Source organism: Pelodiscus sinensis, chromosome W, assembly GCF_052426305.1.
Source record: "Pelodiscus sinensis isolate ZL-2025 chromosome W, ASM5242630v1, whole genome shotgun sequence".
In the NCBI taxonomy this organism is placed as follows: Eukaryota; Metazoa; Chordata; order Testudines; family Trionychidae; genus Pelodiscus; species Pelodiscus sinensis.
The window spans coordinates 12,719,718-12,737,293 of NC_143084.1; the positions used below are offsets into that span (position 1 = coordinate 12,719,718).

Below are 17,576 nucleotides of genomic sequence, written 5' to 3' on the forward strand. Positions count from 1 at the left end.
CCTGCAAGTTGATGTGCATTTAAAGTGGATTGGTCATTCAGACATTCATGATTTGTGATGGTAAAAGGTAATAATATTTGGAAAAAATAATGTAGAGCAGCTGTCAGGAAACTTGGAACAAAAAACAGGACTATGTAGCACCTTAAAGACTAACGATGGTTTATTAGGTGATGAGCTTTTGTGGGCCAGACCCACTTCCTCAGATCTGAGGAAGCTCATCACCTAATAAACCATCTTGTTAGTCTTTAAGGTGCTACATAGTCCTGTTTTTTCTTTCGGCTAGACCAGACTAACATGGCTACATATCTATTACTAGGAAACTTGGATGCACTCTAATATTTAGAGGGTAGTTTGTATGTTTAGATTATGGGTTCTTATTTAAAACAAATTGGAGGGGGGGGTGGAATTCTGGATAAAATTTCATTTTTACTGCCTGGCTCTAGTCCACGTCTGTCATGGCCTTGATATTAGTCAAACTTAAGGCTGACCTTGTGCTTAATTCCTGCTGTCTTTTTTTTTTTTCCTCTGCAACAATTAAAACAGTGAAAAATGGAGCCTGGAATCTTAGCCATAACTCTAAATTTCTTATCACTTCTTCATTTGTGCCACTCCCTCAGACTGATGTAAAAGAATATCACCAGCTCAAATTAATCATCATGAAATAATCAAGATTACTGTATTAGTGCCATTGTGTATCTTAGGTGTCTGGTAAGCATAGAAGTAGCATTCATGTGAGCAACCAGTTCCCCGGCCTGTCAACATCGTGTAGATGATAGCCTTAATTAGGTGTAGGAAGTGGGAACTGTAGCTGTCTACTCTCGCCTGTCAGTATGAAGGAGGCATAGTATTTGTGGCATAAGGGAAGTGCCAGATGCCTTCTGAGACTAGGTCTGGTGTGTGGAAGGGCTTGGGGTAAAGTTAATTTCCTGATGAGAAAATAATTACCTAGGTTCTCCTTCAAGTGCTTGTTCGTGTTGATTCCAATCAGGTGTGAAGTAAGATGAGGGCCTGAAACATAAGCCCATGCAGCACAGGCCTGGTTTGAGGCCTGAGGCCTAGCTAACAATGGACAAAACATGGTGTAGTGGGGTCTATTTGAAACCATGGGAAGGTGGGCGGGCAAAGCCTGCCCGCGTTCTAAAAGCCCCTCCCCCAGCCTTACGGGAGGGACAACTGGATCCATGTTCAACAAATTCCAGGGGACAAATAATGACAAAAGGATCAAGGAGTGCAGGTCACAGGTTTAAAATAAGGGAACCAAATGGGGACACCGAGCAGAGAACCCCGGACAGCGCCCACTGCTCCTCAAAGCTGTCGATGGAGCCAGTGGATGCCGCCCAGAGGAACTCTGCCCGGATACGTGAAGCTAGGGAGGAACTGAAATAGGCCCCACAGTCGCAGAGAACCCCCCCCCCCCCCCCCATCCAACATCCTACTCCTGGTGTTGTAAATAGCGGTTTTCGCTAAGGCCAGGAGGAGGTTGACGAGGAGGTCTCGCGACTTTGTGGGGCCACGGATTGGGTGTGCGTAAATGAAAAGGTGAGGGGAGAAGTGCAGCCAGAACCTCAATAAGAGGTTCTGGAGGAGCCGGAATAGGGGCTGCAACCTGGCGCATTCAAGGTAGACGTGCGCCAGGTTCTCCCTCACACCGCAAAAGGGGCAGGCTTCCGGGATAGGGGTGAACCACGCCAGGTACACGCCCGTGCTCACGGCCCTGTGAAGGAGCCGCCAACTGATGTCCTCGATGGGCCGTGGAATTAAGGTGGAGTACACACTGGCCCATCGGGAGTCCCCCACCCTCTATAGGTCTTAGATAGTCCGGACACTTAGAATCGGGGCGGGACACGAGGGTTGGGAAATGCAGAGTGTGGAGCACGAGCGTGTACAGCTGTTCCCTAGGCGCGGTCCGGAAACAGACCGGCTGCAGATTTTGCAGCCGGCTGGGAGTCCAGGGGTGGGGAGGCCAGGGGGGCCCGCCGAACAGGGGCCCAATAAAAATGGACGGAGGCTTTGCAGGAAGGGAGGGGCGGGGCATCCCCTCTCGCAGGGCTCTCTGTAGGAGGTCGAGAGCAGGCCGCGGCAAGGGCGCCTTCACCTCCTGGAGTAGGCGCAGGGGGGTTCGGGGGGTGGAGAGCCCCAAGCACTGAGCGAGCGCTCGGGGATCCACCCAGTCCCCCCTGTCGTCGTCCAGGAGGTCTCCGACCATGGTGGTTTCTGCCAGGATCAGCCTCCGGCGCAACGAGGGAGACTCCGCCACCTGCACGCACAAGGCTGGATTGTGGAGCAGGGGCTCCGCGAGGAGGTCTACTCCGTCGGCGGCCACAACGGACCTGGTCGTCAAAAACAGCTTCCAGGTCTGGAGGAGGTCCTGGTAGAATTCCGGCAGCTCTGAGAGGTCTCGCGGAAGACCCTTCGGGTGGATAAAAAAGAGCTGCCGGTCGTATCGGAGCCCTCGGAGGCGGCGGAGGAAAGCGCGCGCCAAGGTGCCCCATGCCGGACTACCTGCACTAAAGAGGATTCTCTGCAGGGCCTGGAGGCGGAAGGTCCGGACCTGGCTGCGTATGCAGACCAGGCCCTGGCCCCTCTCCTCCAGGAGGAGGGACAGGACCCCTGCAAAGACCCAGTGCAGTCCTGGCCAAAAGAACCCCAAAGCTGCCCTCTGGAGCTTGGCCAGGACCTCCGGGGCCGGGCGCAGGGTGTTGAGCCGGTGCCAGAGCATGGACAGGACCAGCTGATTTAGCACCAGTGCCCTCCCGCGAAGGGAGAGACACCGGAGCAGTCCTGCCCATCTCCGCAACCGCTCACCCACCCTGGCCTCCAAACCTTGCCAGTTTTCCGGCGGAGAGGGATGCGTGGCGGATAAATAGACGCCCAGATAGAGCAGCGGACCCGCGCTCCACCTGATGGCCTGAAGCGCGGGTGGGAGGGAGCCGGCCCGCCACCCGTCCCTGACCACCAGGCCAGAGCTCTTGACCCAGTTGACCCGGGCGGAGGAGGCTGCCGAGTAGACAGCTTCGCAAGCCTCCACCCGCGCCAGGTCGCCGGGGTCCTGGACCACGAGGAGCACGTCATCGGCATACGCCGACAGGACCAGCCGCAGCTCCAGCTCCCGAAGCACCAACCCCGTCAACCTCCTACAGAGGAGACAGAGGAAGGGCTCGATCGCCAGAGCGTACAGCTGGCCCGACAGCGGACACCCCTGACGTACCCCCCTCCCGAAGCTGACCGGCTCGGTCAGGGTCCAGTTGAGCCTGACCAAACACTCCGCGAGGGCGTACAGCACCCGGAGAAAACCCACAAACCGGGGCCCGAAGCCGAAGGCCTGCAGGGTGCCCAGGAGATACCCGTGGTCCATCCTGTCGAACGCCTTCTCCTGGTCCAGGGACAGGAGGGCGAACGACAAGCCGTCCCTACACCCGAGCTCTAAGAGATCCCGGACCAAATACAAGTTCTTCTTCGAGTAGTGTCCCTGTGGGTGCTCCACTGTAGGTGAAGGGTTGCCCTGAGCCGCAGATCGGAGCTTTGTATAGCAGTTTCCCCTGTTGAGCCACACATGCCCAGGAGGCATCTCGAGCCCTTCCCGCCTCCTGAGGAGCGTGACTCAACCCCCTCCCTTTCAGTTCCTCTTCAACCGCCCTCGTCAGCGGACGGAGCAGTTAGGAGCTCCCTGTCAGATTATCTGACTGCTTTCCTTTTACTAATTTAGGCATAGTTTAGCTTCCCCTGTTATCCTAGTTACTCTTTCCCTGTTTCTTTATTAAAAAAAAAACAAAACAAAAAAAACCTAGAAATAGGAAAAATAGATTAGTTAAATCCCCCCCTCAGGGGGGGCTTGAACTTACCTCAGACCGAGACTCTGCTGAACTGGCTTTCTCCCGCCTGTCAAACAAACACATAAAGACTTTAAAAAAAAAAAAAAAAAGAAGAAGAAGGACAAGAAGTAAACCACATAATCTATAACAATCTAGTAATTTCAACAGCGAGAGAGCCTGCAATGTCCGGCTCCTCAGGGTTTAAAAAGTGCGCTCAATGCCGGGACCCAATGCCGGCTTCAGACGGCCACTCAGACTGCATACGATGTTTGGGGGAGACTCACTCTCCCCACAACTGTACCCACTGCAATTCCCTGACGGCGAGAGCCAGAAAAGACCGTGAGCTCTGCCTCAGGATGATTTTATTTGAAAAAGCGCTTCAGCCTGCGGGAGAACAATCTGCACCACAGCAAGCGCCTCCGCCGCCTTCCAAAAATACCCCGAGACCCAGGGCATCCCGCTCTCTCCCAGCCTCTTCCTCTCCCAAACATAGAGGAGAGGCACACCAGCATGGGAAGTCCCCTGCCACTAAGGCTTCGGGGCGATCCTCCCACTCCGCGCCGGTATCGGGGCACTCAACAGCTCAGCGGCCCCAGGAGCGCTCCAAACAGCCAGCACGGCATGAAAAGCCGCCGCCGCTTCAAACCGCGGTGCTGCTTGCAAGCGCGGCACCGCTTTCAGTCCCGGCACCGCTTCAAGCCTCTGCGGCGCCCCGGGACCGTCCTCAGCAGCCGGCACGGCATGAGAAGCCGGCGCCGATTCAAACCACGGTGCCGCTTCATAGTCCGGCACCGCTTCCAGCCCCGGCGCTGCTCCAAGCCTCCGCAGCGCCAAAACCTACATCGCGGCTTAAAGCTGCAGTGCCTCTTAAAGCCACGGCACCGCAGCAAAACGATGGGCAGCCTACGAACCCTCTGGCAACAACAGATGTTCCACTGGTCCTCCCACAGCCTGACAAGCACCCAGATAAGACTCCTAGGGATCAGCCCCAACAAGAGACTGATCCATACAGTGGACATCATTATCTGTGCCTGCCCTCTACTTCTTACTCTCCTGAGGGGTCTCCGTCAAGGCGATCCCCTCCCAGATCGATGTCACCGTCGTCTCTCCACGACGCTCCCCTTCCTGATGATGACCACCACACGGTCTATTCCTCACGACATCCATCACCTGGGAAGGCTCGCTCTCACCATTATAGGGCTCCGCCACAACATGGCCCATGGCACCCATACTGGCCTTACCCACCTCCACCTTATCCACCACAATGGGGACCGTGGGAACACTGGGAGCCATATGGACACCGCTCCCCACCTCGTTCCATTGCATCCCGGAGAAGTTTGCCTCGGCCACAACCCCTAACTCCAGCAAGTTTTTCGGAGGATGAGGTGGAACGAATCTCAAACAACGACTCAGATACTCAGTCAGTAAACATCACACACTCCGATGCCCTTGATGCACAACCAGAGGATGCCGTAGTACCATCAGACACTGGAACGATTGACGATCTGAAACAGTTCCAAGAACTATTCAAGAGAGTAGCGACAAGCCAGAATGTCTCCCTGCAAGAGGTGCAGAAGAAACAATATCAATTGTTAAAGAATCTACATCCGACACTACAGGGCAAGATTGCCCTACCTATAGACGAGGCAATCATGGAGACTTCAGAAGATCTCTGGAAGACCCCTGCATCTATCCAACCAACTAACAGGAAAATTGACAGAAAGTACTTTGTCCCCTCAAAAGACAACGATTTTCTCTTCACTCACCCACAACTTAATTCACTGGTCGTGGACTCAGTACAACAACGAGCGAAGTTTCCACAGTATAAGACGGGCAATGCAGACAAGGACCACAAAAAGTTGGACTCCTTTGGCAAGAAAGTATACTCCTCTTCAACCCTACAACTCAGAATATCAAATTACTCTGCTCTTCTAGCAAATCACAACTTTGACAACTACTCAAAACTGGGAGAACTAATGCCGCATCTCCCCGACTCCAAAAGACCCATCTTAAAATCAATAGTTCATGAGGGCCATATGATCGCCCGCGCCGCTCTCCAAATGGCAATGGATGTAGCTGACACTGCAGCCCGAGTTACAGCTACAGCGGTGGTGATGCGTAGAGCCTCTTGGCTCCAGTCATCTGGAGTCCCACGCGAACTCCAGCCCAAAGTGGAGGACTTGCCATTTGACAAACAAAAGCTATTTGCAGCTAGTACGGATGAAATGCTCCATAACAGCAAAAATTCTAAGTCCACACTTCGCACGCTAGGCATGGGCATGCCACCATATAAACGCAGACGATACACTCCATATAATTCATATAATCGATACCGATATGGACAATACAATCGACCACAGAGGCCTTATGAGGACAACAGACCAAGACAGCGAGGTCCCAGAAGGCGACCCAACCAAGCCCGCCCGCCAGCCAACCAACCATCTAAGCAGCAAATTTGAACATTTGGTCGAGGGTCTGCAAGACCTCCCACTCGATCTCGCACCTCAACATGGCCATCTATTCAACCACCGTTTGCTTGCCTTCCTCCCACAGTGGGAATCCATAGCATCGGACCGCTGGGTCCTAGAGATAATTCGAGTGGGCTATACCATCCCTTTTATTTCTATTCCCCCTACCCTTCCCCCTACCCCGTCCCTTTTCAGGGACCACTCTCACGAGGACCTTCTAAAACAAGAAGTCAATCAGCTCCTTGCCATTGGGGCTATAGAAAGGGTACCTCGAGAGTTCCACAGGAGGGGGTTTTACTCGAATTATTTCCTGACCGAAAAAAGAACGGGGGGCTGGAGACCTATATTGGATCTCCGCAAACTGAACAAATTTCTCAAGAGACAGCGTTTCAAGATGGTCACTCTTTCCGCAATCATTCCTGCGCTAGATCGAGGGGACTGGTTCGCAGCCCTCGACCTCCAAGATGCCTATTTCCATGTAACCATCCACCCTGCCCACAGACGCTACCTACGCTTCACGTTGGGACTGGACCATTTCCAGTACAAGGTTCTTCCCTTCGGCCTCTCATCAGCCCCGAGGGTATTTTCCAAGGTACTGGCGGTTGTAACCGCGTATCTCAGACGCCAGAACATCATCATATTTCCCTACCTAGACGATTGCCTTCTAAAAGGATCCTCATACACCGAAACCGCCGCTATGATACTTACGACCACGGCCCTCCTCAGTCGTCTAGGTCTTCTAATCAACCAAGACAAATCGATTCTGTTCCCGGTTCAAGATATAGAGTTCATTGGCGCACGCCTGGACTCACTTACAGCCCGGGCATACCTACCTCAACAACGGTTTGCAACCATGCAAAAAATTATAAACGGGATGCTCGCAGTTCCTACCACCACAATACTTACATGCCTCCAACTAATGGGACACATGGCTTCCACCACCTACGTAGTCCACCACGCTCGTCTGCACTTCCGATGCTTCCAGCTTTGGATTGCAGCCGTTTATATCCCATCACGACACCCTCGAAACAAAACGGTTACTATCCCACCAGACGTGCTCGCATCCTTACGATGGTGGACAGTGCCAAACAATCTTCTGGCGGGGATTCCGTTCCAACAAATCGAACCCACTATTCAAATCACCACAGACGCTTCCCTGCTCGGCTGGGGCGCACATATGGATGGCCACGAAGTTCAAGGCAGGTGGTCCCTAAACGAGACACTCTTACATATCAATCTCCTCGAATTGAGAGCAGTAAGAAATGCCTGTGCACACTTTGCCTCCGACATCGCCAATCACACAGTCCGCATCCTAACAGACAATATCTGTATGATGTTCTACATAAACAGACAGGGTGGAGCCCGCTCCCGCTCGTTATGCACGGAGGCTATTCGCCTGTGGAATGCGTGTATCCGCAACCAAGTCACCCTTATAGCATCATACCTGCCCGGAGTGAACAATACCAAAGCGGACTCCCTCAGCCGAAACTTCACCAAGGACCACGAATGGGAGTTACATACGGAGGTGGCGAACTCAATTTTCCATCAATGGGGATGGCCATTGATAGACCTCTTCGCTTCTACCCAGAACACCAAATGTCCCCAATTCTGCTCACGTGCGGGACTTGGCAAACACTCTCTGGGGGATGCCTTCCTAACCAAATGGACAGCCCCCCTACACTACGCCTTTCCTCCCATACCGCTCATCCCAAGAGTTCTGCGCAAGATCCAGAGAGACAAAGCCCTAGTCATCCTGATTGCACCATCATGGTCGCGCCAAGCCTGGTACCCATACCTTCACAGGCTAGCGGTCCACCCACCCCACCCACTACCATACCGGATGGACCTACTATCTCAGGACAACGGCAAGATACTGCATCCACAACTCAGTACTCTGCACCGTCACGCATGGCTTCTCTCTGGTTCTCGGAGGTAGAAGAGCGCTGCTCCCAGCGAGTAAAAGACATCCTCCTCCATAGCAGGAGACAGTCTACTCGAAAAACTTATCAACAGAAATGGACACGTTTCTGTCATTGGTGTCAGCGAGCCAAGGTGGAACCCCATGCCTCACCACTAAATACCATCCTGGACTACACTCTGGAGCTTAAGGCATCAGGACTGTCAATCTCCTCTCTAAGAGTACACCTCGCTGCAATAGCAGCATTTCATACCTCAGTAGACGGCTTCTCTATTTTTAACCATCCTATTACGAAGAGATTCCTCAAGGGGCTCCAGAATGTGTACCCACCACATAAGGCCCCACCCCCTTTATGGGACCTAAATCTTGTTTTGAATTGCCTCACCAGACCTCCCTTTGAGCCACTGGCAACAGTACCACTTCCCTTCCTTTTTATGAAAGTCTGCTTCCTATTAGCCATTACCTCCGTCAGGAGGGTGAGCGAACTCGGAGCACTAATGTCAGAACCTCCTTACACAGTTTTCACTAAGGATAGGGTAATACTGAGACCCCACCCCACGTTTTTGCCAAAGATATGTACAGAATTCCATCTCAACGAACCCATCGTATTACCTACCTTTTTCCCAAAACCGCATTCTTCGCAGACAGACGCCAGCCTGCACACTCTGGACATCCGGAGGGCTCTGGCCTTCTTCCTAGAAAGAACAAAACCATTTCGTAAATCCGAAAGACTTTTTATTTCCATTGCTGAACGATCCAAGGGAACACCAATATCATCGCAACGAATCTCAAAGTGGATATCGACATGTATAATCAAATGTCACTCTCTGGGCAATAGACCGCTACAATGCCCACCACGAGCGCATTCTACTCGAGCCACGGCCGCTTCTACAGCCTTTCTGGGCAATGTCCCCTTAAGAGACGTTTACCAAGCAGCAACATGGTCTTCAGACCATACTTTTGCTAAACACTACGCTATCCTTCCACAACTCAAGACCGATTCAGCAGTTGCCACAGCAGTACTCTCTACCACTGCTAAACAATGACTCCGGCTCCCTCCAGCCTTACATTGAATACTGCTTTGTAGTCACCTACAGTGGAGCACCCACGGGGACACTACTCGAAGAAGAAAAGGGAGTTACTCACCTCGTGCAGTAACGAGTGTTCTTCGAGATGTGTGTCCCCGTGGGTGCTCCACGACCCTCCCTACCTCCCCTCTGCTCGGAGTCAAAATTCTCGGGCGGAGACGAGGAACTGAAAGGGAGGGGGTTGAGTCACGCTCCTCAGGAGGCGGGAAGGGCTCGAGACGCCTCCTGGGCATGCGTGGCTCAACAGGGGAAACTGCTATACAAAGCTCCGATCTGCGGCTCAGGGCAACCCTTCACCTACAGTGGAGCACCCACGGGGGGACACATCTCGAAGAACACTCGTTACTGCACGAGGTGAGTAACTCCCGTTTATCAAATATACTACGGCCCGGGACGGTGTAGGTCTGGTCGGGATGGATCACGTCCGCCAGCACGGACCGCAGTCGCAGCGAGATGGTTTTCGCTACGATCTTGTAGTCCGTGCTGAGGAGCGAGACGGGACGCCAATTCCGTAGGTCGCGGAGGTCCCCCTTCTTCGGCAGTAAGGCGAGCACCGCTCGCCTGCACGACAGAGGGAGGACCCCGCTCTCCAGGGACTCGGCCCAGACGGTGACGAGGTCCGGGCCGAGGACGTCCCAGAACACGCGGTAGAACTCCACGGTCAGCCCGTCCATGCCCGGGGTTTTGTTGTTGGGCATGAGACGGAGGGCTTCCGAGAACTCGGCCAGAGTGAGAGGCAGCTCCAGCCGGTCTCGGTCGCCCGCGCTGACCGTCGGGAGCTCGGTCCAGAGCGCCCTGCAGGCGTCGGCTTCGGTCGGATCCGGGGAGAACAAACTGGCGTAGAAGGCCCTGGCCCTTCCACGCATCTCCGCCGGATCCGTGAGGGGGGTGCCGTCCTCCGCCAAGAGGCAGGTGACGTGCTTTTTTGCCCCCCTCCTTTTCTCCAGGGCATAGAAGAAGCGGGAGCCGCGATCCATTTCCCGAAGGAGGTGGATGCGGGATCGGACAAAAGCGCCCCGGGCCCTGTGATCTTCCAGGGCTGGGAGCTCCTCCCGCTTCTCCCGGCACGCCTCGCGGAGGAGTGGATCCTCGGGGGCGGACGCCAGGCGCCTCTCAAGCTTCAAGACCTCCCGCTCCAGCTGCTCTATCGCCGCATCCCTCCGCCGGCTGGCGCCCCGGGAGTAGTCACGGCAGAAGAGCCGGGCGCGCACCTTCCCCACATCCCACCATCGCCGCGCCGAGGGAAAGGCGGGCCGCTGCCCCCGCCAGGCCTGCCAGAACTCCCGGAAGGACGCCACGAAGCCCACGTCCTCCAGCAAGCTATTGTTAAAATGCCAATAGGCCGGCCCCAGCCTCTCCGAAGTCAGAGAGGCCTTCACGGACACCAAATGGTGGTCCGTGAACGGGGCCGGCCGGATGCTGGAGGAGTGGGCTCGTGCCAGATGGAATCGTGATAGGTAAATGCGATCCAACCGGGAGTGGCTCGACCGTGTTTTCCCCACCCGGACGTAAGTGAAGGTGGTACTGTCGTCCGGGTGGTGGTCTCGCCAGACGTCCACCAGGGAGTGATGTTCCACGATCTCCCTGAGGACGTCCGCCGCGGCCTGGCAGTTCGCGAGTCCTACACGGTCCCGGTCATCGAGGGTGGTGTTGAAGTCCCCGCCCAGGACCAGGCCCTCGCGAGGATCCAGAGTGCCGAGGAAGGTGGCCGCCTGCCGATAAAAGGTGACCTGGTCCGGGCCCGCGTTCGGGGCATAGACGTTGACCAGGTTCAACGTCCGCCCCTCCACGCGGGCCCGGACGTGCAGCAGGCGGCCCGGGACAACCTCGGCGGTCCCCAGCACCTCGGGCCGTAGGGCAGGGGAGAACAGGGTGGCCACCCCGGCCGAGTGGGCACCGAGGTGGCTAAAATACACCCCGTCCCCCCACTCCAGCCGCCAGCCAGCCTCGACGGCTGGAGTTGTGTGGGTCTCCTGCAGGAAAACCACCGAGTACCCCCCCTCCCGAAGGAAGGAGAGCACCCGGCTCCTGCGGAGACCCGCCCTACAGCCCCGGGCGTTCAATGTTGCGAAGATGGTAGAATTCATAGTGAGGGCTGGGGTAGATCCTCGCGGACAGGCGAGTCGGCGGCCTCACGCAGGCCCCGCAGCAGACCGCTTCCCGACCCGAAGGTCAGGAGAGCGTCCCGAAACCTGCGGGTCTGACGGTGGGCCGCGTCGTCCTGCCTACTGGTCCCTCTCCCCTCCTGCAACAAGGCTCTAGTGGCCTGGAGGATGGAGTGGAAGTCCCCCCAGCGCTGGAGGGCGAGCTGCACCTTTCCTTTCGCCCCGCGGTTATCCGCGAGGAATTGGCGCAGCTCGCCCTTCAGCACCGAGGGGGAACCAGGATTCTCCTCCGTCCGGGCCCCCGGATGAAGCTCACGGGCCACGGAGACGGACAAACAGGGATCCGATCCCCGACGCGGCGCCGTTGCCGCTGGCGCCGCGCTGCCCGCCCCCGACCCCGGCAGGGAAGGAGGCGGCGGAGGGAACAAGGCAGCCCCCAACGGGTTGGGGACCGGGGATACAAAAACGACCCCCGAAGGGCCGCCCGCAGCTAGCGGGAACGAGACGGCCCTCGCGGGGGTGGCACTGGCGGATGTTTGGGGGGGCAGTAGGGACGGATCGGGCAACATGACGGGGACCAGGATGGGAAAAGAAGGGGGGGACGGCAAGGGAGGGGTTACCTCCACGGCAGAGCCAGGGGGAGGGGTAGGTTCAGGGCCGGACAGTGGGTCGGGGACAGGGAATGGGGCAGAGGTAGGGGTAGGGAAGGGATCGGGAGCAGGGGAGGACTCGGGGCTGGAGATGGGTTCGTAAAGGGCGGAAGCGGGAGTAGGGGGAGGATCGGGACGTGGGAGGGAATCGGGATCCTGGACGGGGTCTTGGAAAGGGTCCCCTGTGGCAATCCCACCGGGCTGCGGCGCCTCCCGAATGGGAAGTTGGGGGTCGGGAACAGGAAGGGGGCCCGCGCCGACGCCGGGCTCAAGTGGAGAGGCAGGTGTTAATGCCTCGGCGTCGGCCTGGATGGCATTTTCTGCTGGGCCCCCAACGGGAAAGGGGGATGACTGCCCCGCCTCGGTAGCTGGAGAGGGGGCACCCCCAACCCCGGGACCCGGCCGCTCGGCGCCAGCCGTCGCCCCAGAGGGCTCGGTGGCATCCGTTCCGGCGCTCGAGTCGGCCGGGCCAGTGGGTAATATCAGGGGCGCCCCGAGCGTGAGGACGGGGTCAGCCACCTGGGACACGGGATCGGGGAGAGGAGGGGGCGGCGCCATAGAGTCGCCGCCCAGACCGAGGCCCGCTGGCGGAGGGTCGTCCTCCCCCTGGGTGAGTGGGGTCAGACCCAGGGCCTCGATCTCCTCGAAGATGGAGCTAAGCTCCATCCCCTCGGCCCCGGAGCCTTCCCCTCCGGCCGCCGAGGCAACAATTACCTCAGCGGGGACGGAGGGGGGCTCAGTTGGAACCGGGGCCGGGGGGGTTCCATCAGAGGCCTCCTCGTGGATAGGCTCCTCAGGGGGGACTTCATCGTCCCCCCTCGCTGCCGCGGCTTCCTCGGCCGGCGCCTCCCGCTGATGCTCGTCGGGGGCGCTCTGGGCAGCGCCGGCCCCCCTCGGGATCTTTCGGAGGGGGGCCTTCCCGCCCTCCTCATCGGAGGGGGGAGATTGAGTCCGCAACCGGCGGGCTTTGCGCTTGCCCCCGACGAGCATCCAGCCCTCCGAGGTGGAAGTGGAGGACCGGTCAGCGAGGGCAAGGCCGGGGGGCACTTTTGGGGTTCGGGGACGGCGTTGTGGCAAGGGTGGGAAGGAAGGGGATACCTCCACCCGGGGAGGGCCCTCTCCCTCGCCCTGCGGCGACCGCGCCACCCTCTCCTCCTCGGGCCCCGCGGTGACTGACCGAATAGAGGTGGGGCCCGCCTGCCCGCTCGGGCACGCCAGGGGGGACGCCTCTGGCTCCCAAGCAGGGCCGTCGGTTGGAGGAGGGGCGGCCGCGGATCCCGGACTACCAGGGGGGCCGGCGGTGGTGGGGCCGGCGCCTTTACGGGCCCCGGACGCCTCCTCCGACCGGGCCAAGGGACAGTCCCTCCGGATGTGCCCCATCGCCCGGCAGAGGAAGCACCGGGTCTCCCCCGAGGAGTAATGAATCCGATAATGGGCCCCCTGGTAGGGCACCATGAAGGACCCCTCGAGCGCCTCCCCGCCACGCGCCGCCGGCGGCAGCTGCAGCTGTACCTGCCGGCGGAAGGATAGGACGTGGCGGAGGGCGGGGTCCTTACAGCCCAGCGGGAGAGGGCTGATGGTCGAGATGGGCTTCCCCAGGGTGGAGAGGGAAGGTAACAGGGCGGCATTAGGGAGGAAGGGCGGGACGGAGGTGAGCACCACCCGTACGCCCAGGTCCTCCAGAGGTTCGAGGGGCACATGCACGCCTCCCACCGCCAGGCCCCTCTCCACCGCCTCCTGGGCGGCGGCCTCCGAGGCAAGGAAGAACACTGCCTTGCCGTACATCTTGGAGGCCGCCACCACGGCCGAGGCCCCCACCACCCTCGCCATCGCCCGCACGTAGGTTTCCATGTGGGGCGAGGCGGCGACCAGGAGGCAGCGGACGCCGTGCCTCCTGGTCATGGTGGGAAAGGGGCCGCGGCCGCCAGGGATGGAGCTGGAGGCGGCAGTCGGGGCCGATGACGAGGCAGGTGAGGGGGTAGCAGCGGCCACCTGGGCGTACGCTCTGGGGGTCTTGATTGTGTCACCCCCAGAGCTGGTGGAGGGGACAGCAGGGGAAGGAGGGGCTGCGGAGGGCGGGGCGGCTTTGGCCGTGGTGGATTTGGCCTTCGGGGCCGGGCTTTTGCCCTTTTTCTTCCCCCCGCCCTTTTTTCCGGCCGAGGTGATGGTTGCTCCCGTGTCTGAGGGAGCGGCGGCCGTGGCGGCGGCGGAGCTCGGGCCTGGGGTCGGGAGGTCAGCCGCAGCGGTTGTCGGGCCTGGTGGTAGCGAGGGGGCCGTGGTAGTGACTGCCTCCATCATGGAAGGGGGGGGTAGGAAGGAGGCACAGATAACAGGAAGGGGAGCAAGGGTTCACCGCTCCTCCCCACCAGACAGCAGGCGAGGGAGGAGGGTGATTGAAATGGAGGGGGTGGGAGAGAGGGAGGGTGCTGGTTTTGGGGAGGGCAACTGAAGATATGGGGGGGGGAGTTAGCAGCCTCACCTCCCTGCTGAGGCTGTAGCAGAGGAGGAGGGCGCTAATACGGGGGCGGGGGCACGCAAGGGAAGGGAAGGGTGGGGGGGGCGTATAATTGGGAGGGAAGGGAAAAAAGGGGGGGGGGCAACTACTCCCTCCCGCCGACTGGTTGCTGGGAGGGAGAGAACCAAAAGGGGCGGATAGAGCAGGGGAACCGAGGGGCCAGCAACCACTCCTCCCCGCAAGGCTGGAGCGGAGGAGGAGGGTGCCGGCAGGGCAGACAGGGGGCAAGGTAACGGGTACAGGGCGGGGGCCGGCTCCTCCGGCTGCACTGGGATACGGGGGAGGGGGTTGTGGGGCCGTTGGGGAGGTGCAGTGAACAAGGGGGCTAACTAAAAGGGGGGCACAAGCGCTCAGGGCAGGGAGGGGGCGAGGCAAGTCGGGTGGTGCTCAAGGGCTGGGGGGTGGCTGGGGGGGGGGAGGGATAAAATGGAGGCAAACAACAGCTGGGCGGGGCGGGACACACACTCTTGGGCTGGCTGGGGCAGGGGCGTGGCAGATGACTTTGGGAGCAGGTGTGGTGGGTAAGTGGATTTGGGAAGGGAGGGAAGGAACCAAACTAAGCTAACAGGGAGGGGCAGGCAGTGGGGGGAAAAACCAAGCTGCTGGGGTAGGGTGGGTGACCGGGGGTAAGGGTGGCCCCCCAGCCAGATGTAGCTGAGGGAGGGGGGCCAAGTCCAGAAGAGGGGGGAGGGAGCACACCCACGAGCGCTGTGTGGGGCTCAACCTCGCCCACCGCTGCAGCAGAGTTCCAGGTGGCAGGCAGGGCAGCAAACCCCGCCAGGGGGAGAAGAGACAGTCCAGATGGTAAGGGGTGGTGGAGGGGGCCTTGGGGGTGGTGGCAGCGGGTGGGGTGGGGGGGCAACTGGACTGGGGGGAGGGCTCTGAGCCTCTCCTCCAGCCCCCCTTTTAGCAGTTCAATTCACCACCACCCCGGAGCAGATTGAAAAAACTCAGTCTGTAAACGAACCCCCTCCACAGTTCTTGATGGTGATGATCTCCTCTTCTCCCCCTCAGCGGGGTGCAGCAGCAGCAGGCAGGCGGCGGTGGAAGGCCTCCGGGTGGTAGGTGCTGGTGGGGTGGTCCTCCTCCTCTGGAGTGATGGTGGAGGGGAGAGGGAGGGCAGCTGGCAGGCCCCCCCTCTCCCCCCAGGCAGCAACAGCAGCAGGTGGTGGTAGCAGTGGTGGTGGTGGTGGTAGCGGTGGTGGTGGGGTGCAGCGACGTCCGGGGAGCACGCCTCAGCAGACGGGCGGGCAGGCAGGGAGGCAGCTGGGTGGGGAGGGCTCCGGCTGGTGCAGGAGCAGGAACCAGCGGGGTGGGGGGAGAAGGAAGAGGGCAGCCCCTGCACCCCGCTGCCTCTCCTCCTTCTCACAAGTGTAGGGGGGTCTATTTGAAAACATGGGATGGTGGGCGGGCGAAGCCCGCCCACCTTCTAAAAGCCCCTCCCCAGCCTTATGGGAGGGACACTGGACCCATGTCCAACTAATTCCTTGGGGCAAATAATGAATAAAGGATCAAGGAGTGCGGGTTAGAGGTTCAAAATAAGGGAGCCGGATGGGGACACCGAGCAGAGAACCCCGGACAGCGCCCACTGCTCCTCAAAGCTGTCGATGGAGCCAGTGGACGCCGCCCAGAGGAACTCTGCTCGGATTCGTGACACAAGGGAGGAGCGGAAATAGGCCCCACAGTCGCAGAGAACCCCCTCGTCTAGCATCCTCCTCCTGGTATTGTAGATGGTGCTCTTAGCTAGGGCCAGGAGGAGGTTGACGAGGAGGTCTCGCGACTTTGTGGGGCCACGGATAGGGTGTGCGTAAATGAATAGGTGGGGGGAAAAGTGCAGCCAGAACCTCAATAAGAGGTTCTGGAGGAGCCGGAATAGGGGCTGCAACCTGGCGCATTCGAGGTAGGCGTGCGCCAGGTTCTCCCTCACGCCGCAGAAGGGGCAGGTGTCTGGGATGGGGGTAAACCGCGCCAAGTACACGCCCGTGCTCACGGCTCCGTGAAGGAGCCGCCAACTGATGTCCCCGATGGGCCGCTGAATTAGATCGGAATAGACGCTGGCCCACCGGGGTTCCCCTCCCTCTACGGGTCTTAGATAGTCCCGCCATTTGGTATCAGGGCGGGACACGAGGGTGGGGAAATGCAGGGTGTGGAGCACGAGCGTGTACAGATGTTGCCTTGGCGCGGCTTGGAAACAGACCGGCTGCAGATTTTGCAGCCGGCTGGGGGTCCAGGGGTGGGGAGGCCGGGGGGGCCCGTGGAACAGGGGCCCAATAATCAGGGACGGAGGCTTTGCAGGAGGGGAGGGGCGGGGCGTACCCTCTCGCAAGGACCGCTGCAGGAAGTCGAGAGCGGGCCGCGGCAAAGCCGCCTTCACCTCCTGGAGTAGGCGCAGAGGGGTTCGGGGGGTGGAGAGCCCCATGCGCCGAGCGAGCGCTCGGGGATCCACCCAGTCCCCCCTGTCGTAGTCCAGGAGGTCTCCGACCGTGGTGGTTTCTGCCAGGATCAGCCTCCGGCGCACCGAGGGAGACTCCGCCACCTGCACGCACAAGGCTGGATTGTGGAGCAGGGGCTCCGCGAGGAGGTCTGCCCCCTCGGAGGCCACAACGGACCTGGTCGCCGAGAACAGCTTCCAGGTCTGGAGGAGGTCCTGGTAGAATTCCGGCAGCTCTGAGAGGTCTCGCGGAAGACCCCTCGGATGGATAAAAAAGAGCTGCCGGTCGTATCGGAGCCCTCGGAGGCGGCGGAGGAAAGCGCGCGCCAAGGTGCCCCATGCCGGACTACCTGCACTGAAGAGGAGTCTCTGCAGGGCCTGGAGGCGGAAGGTCCGGACCTGGCTGCGTATGCAGACCAGGCCCTGACCCCCCTCCTCCAGGGGGAGGGACAGGACCCCTGCAGAGACCCAGTGCAGTCCTGGCCAAAAGAACCCCAAAGCTGCCCTCTGGAGCTTGGCCAGGACCTCCGGGGCCGGGCGCAGGGTGTTGAGCCGGTGCCAGAGCATGGACAGGACCAGCTGATTGAGT

General features: G+C 59.4%; 1 protein-coding gene across 3 annotated transcripts in view; it reads left to right on the plus strand.

Annotated features, from left to right (window-relative positions):
- LOC102449237 (protein HIRA-like) overlaps nt 1-17,576 on the plus strand; it is a 185,581-nt gene that overhangs the window by 127,912 nt on the left and 40,093 nt on the right. The window lies entirely within an intron of this gene.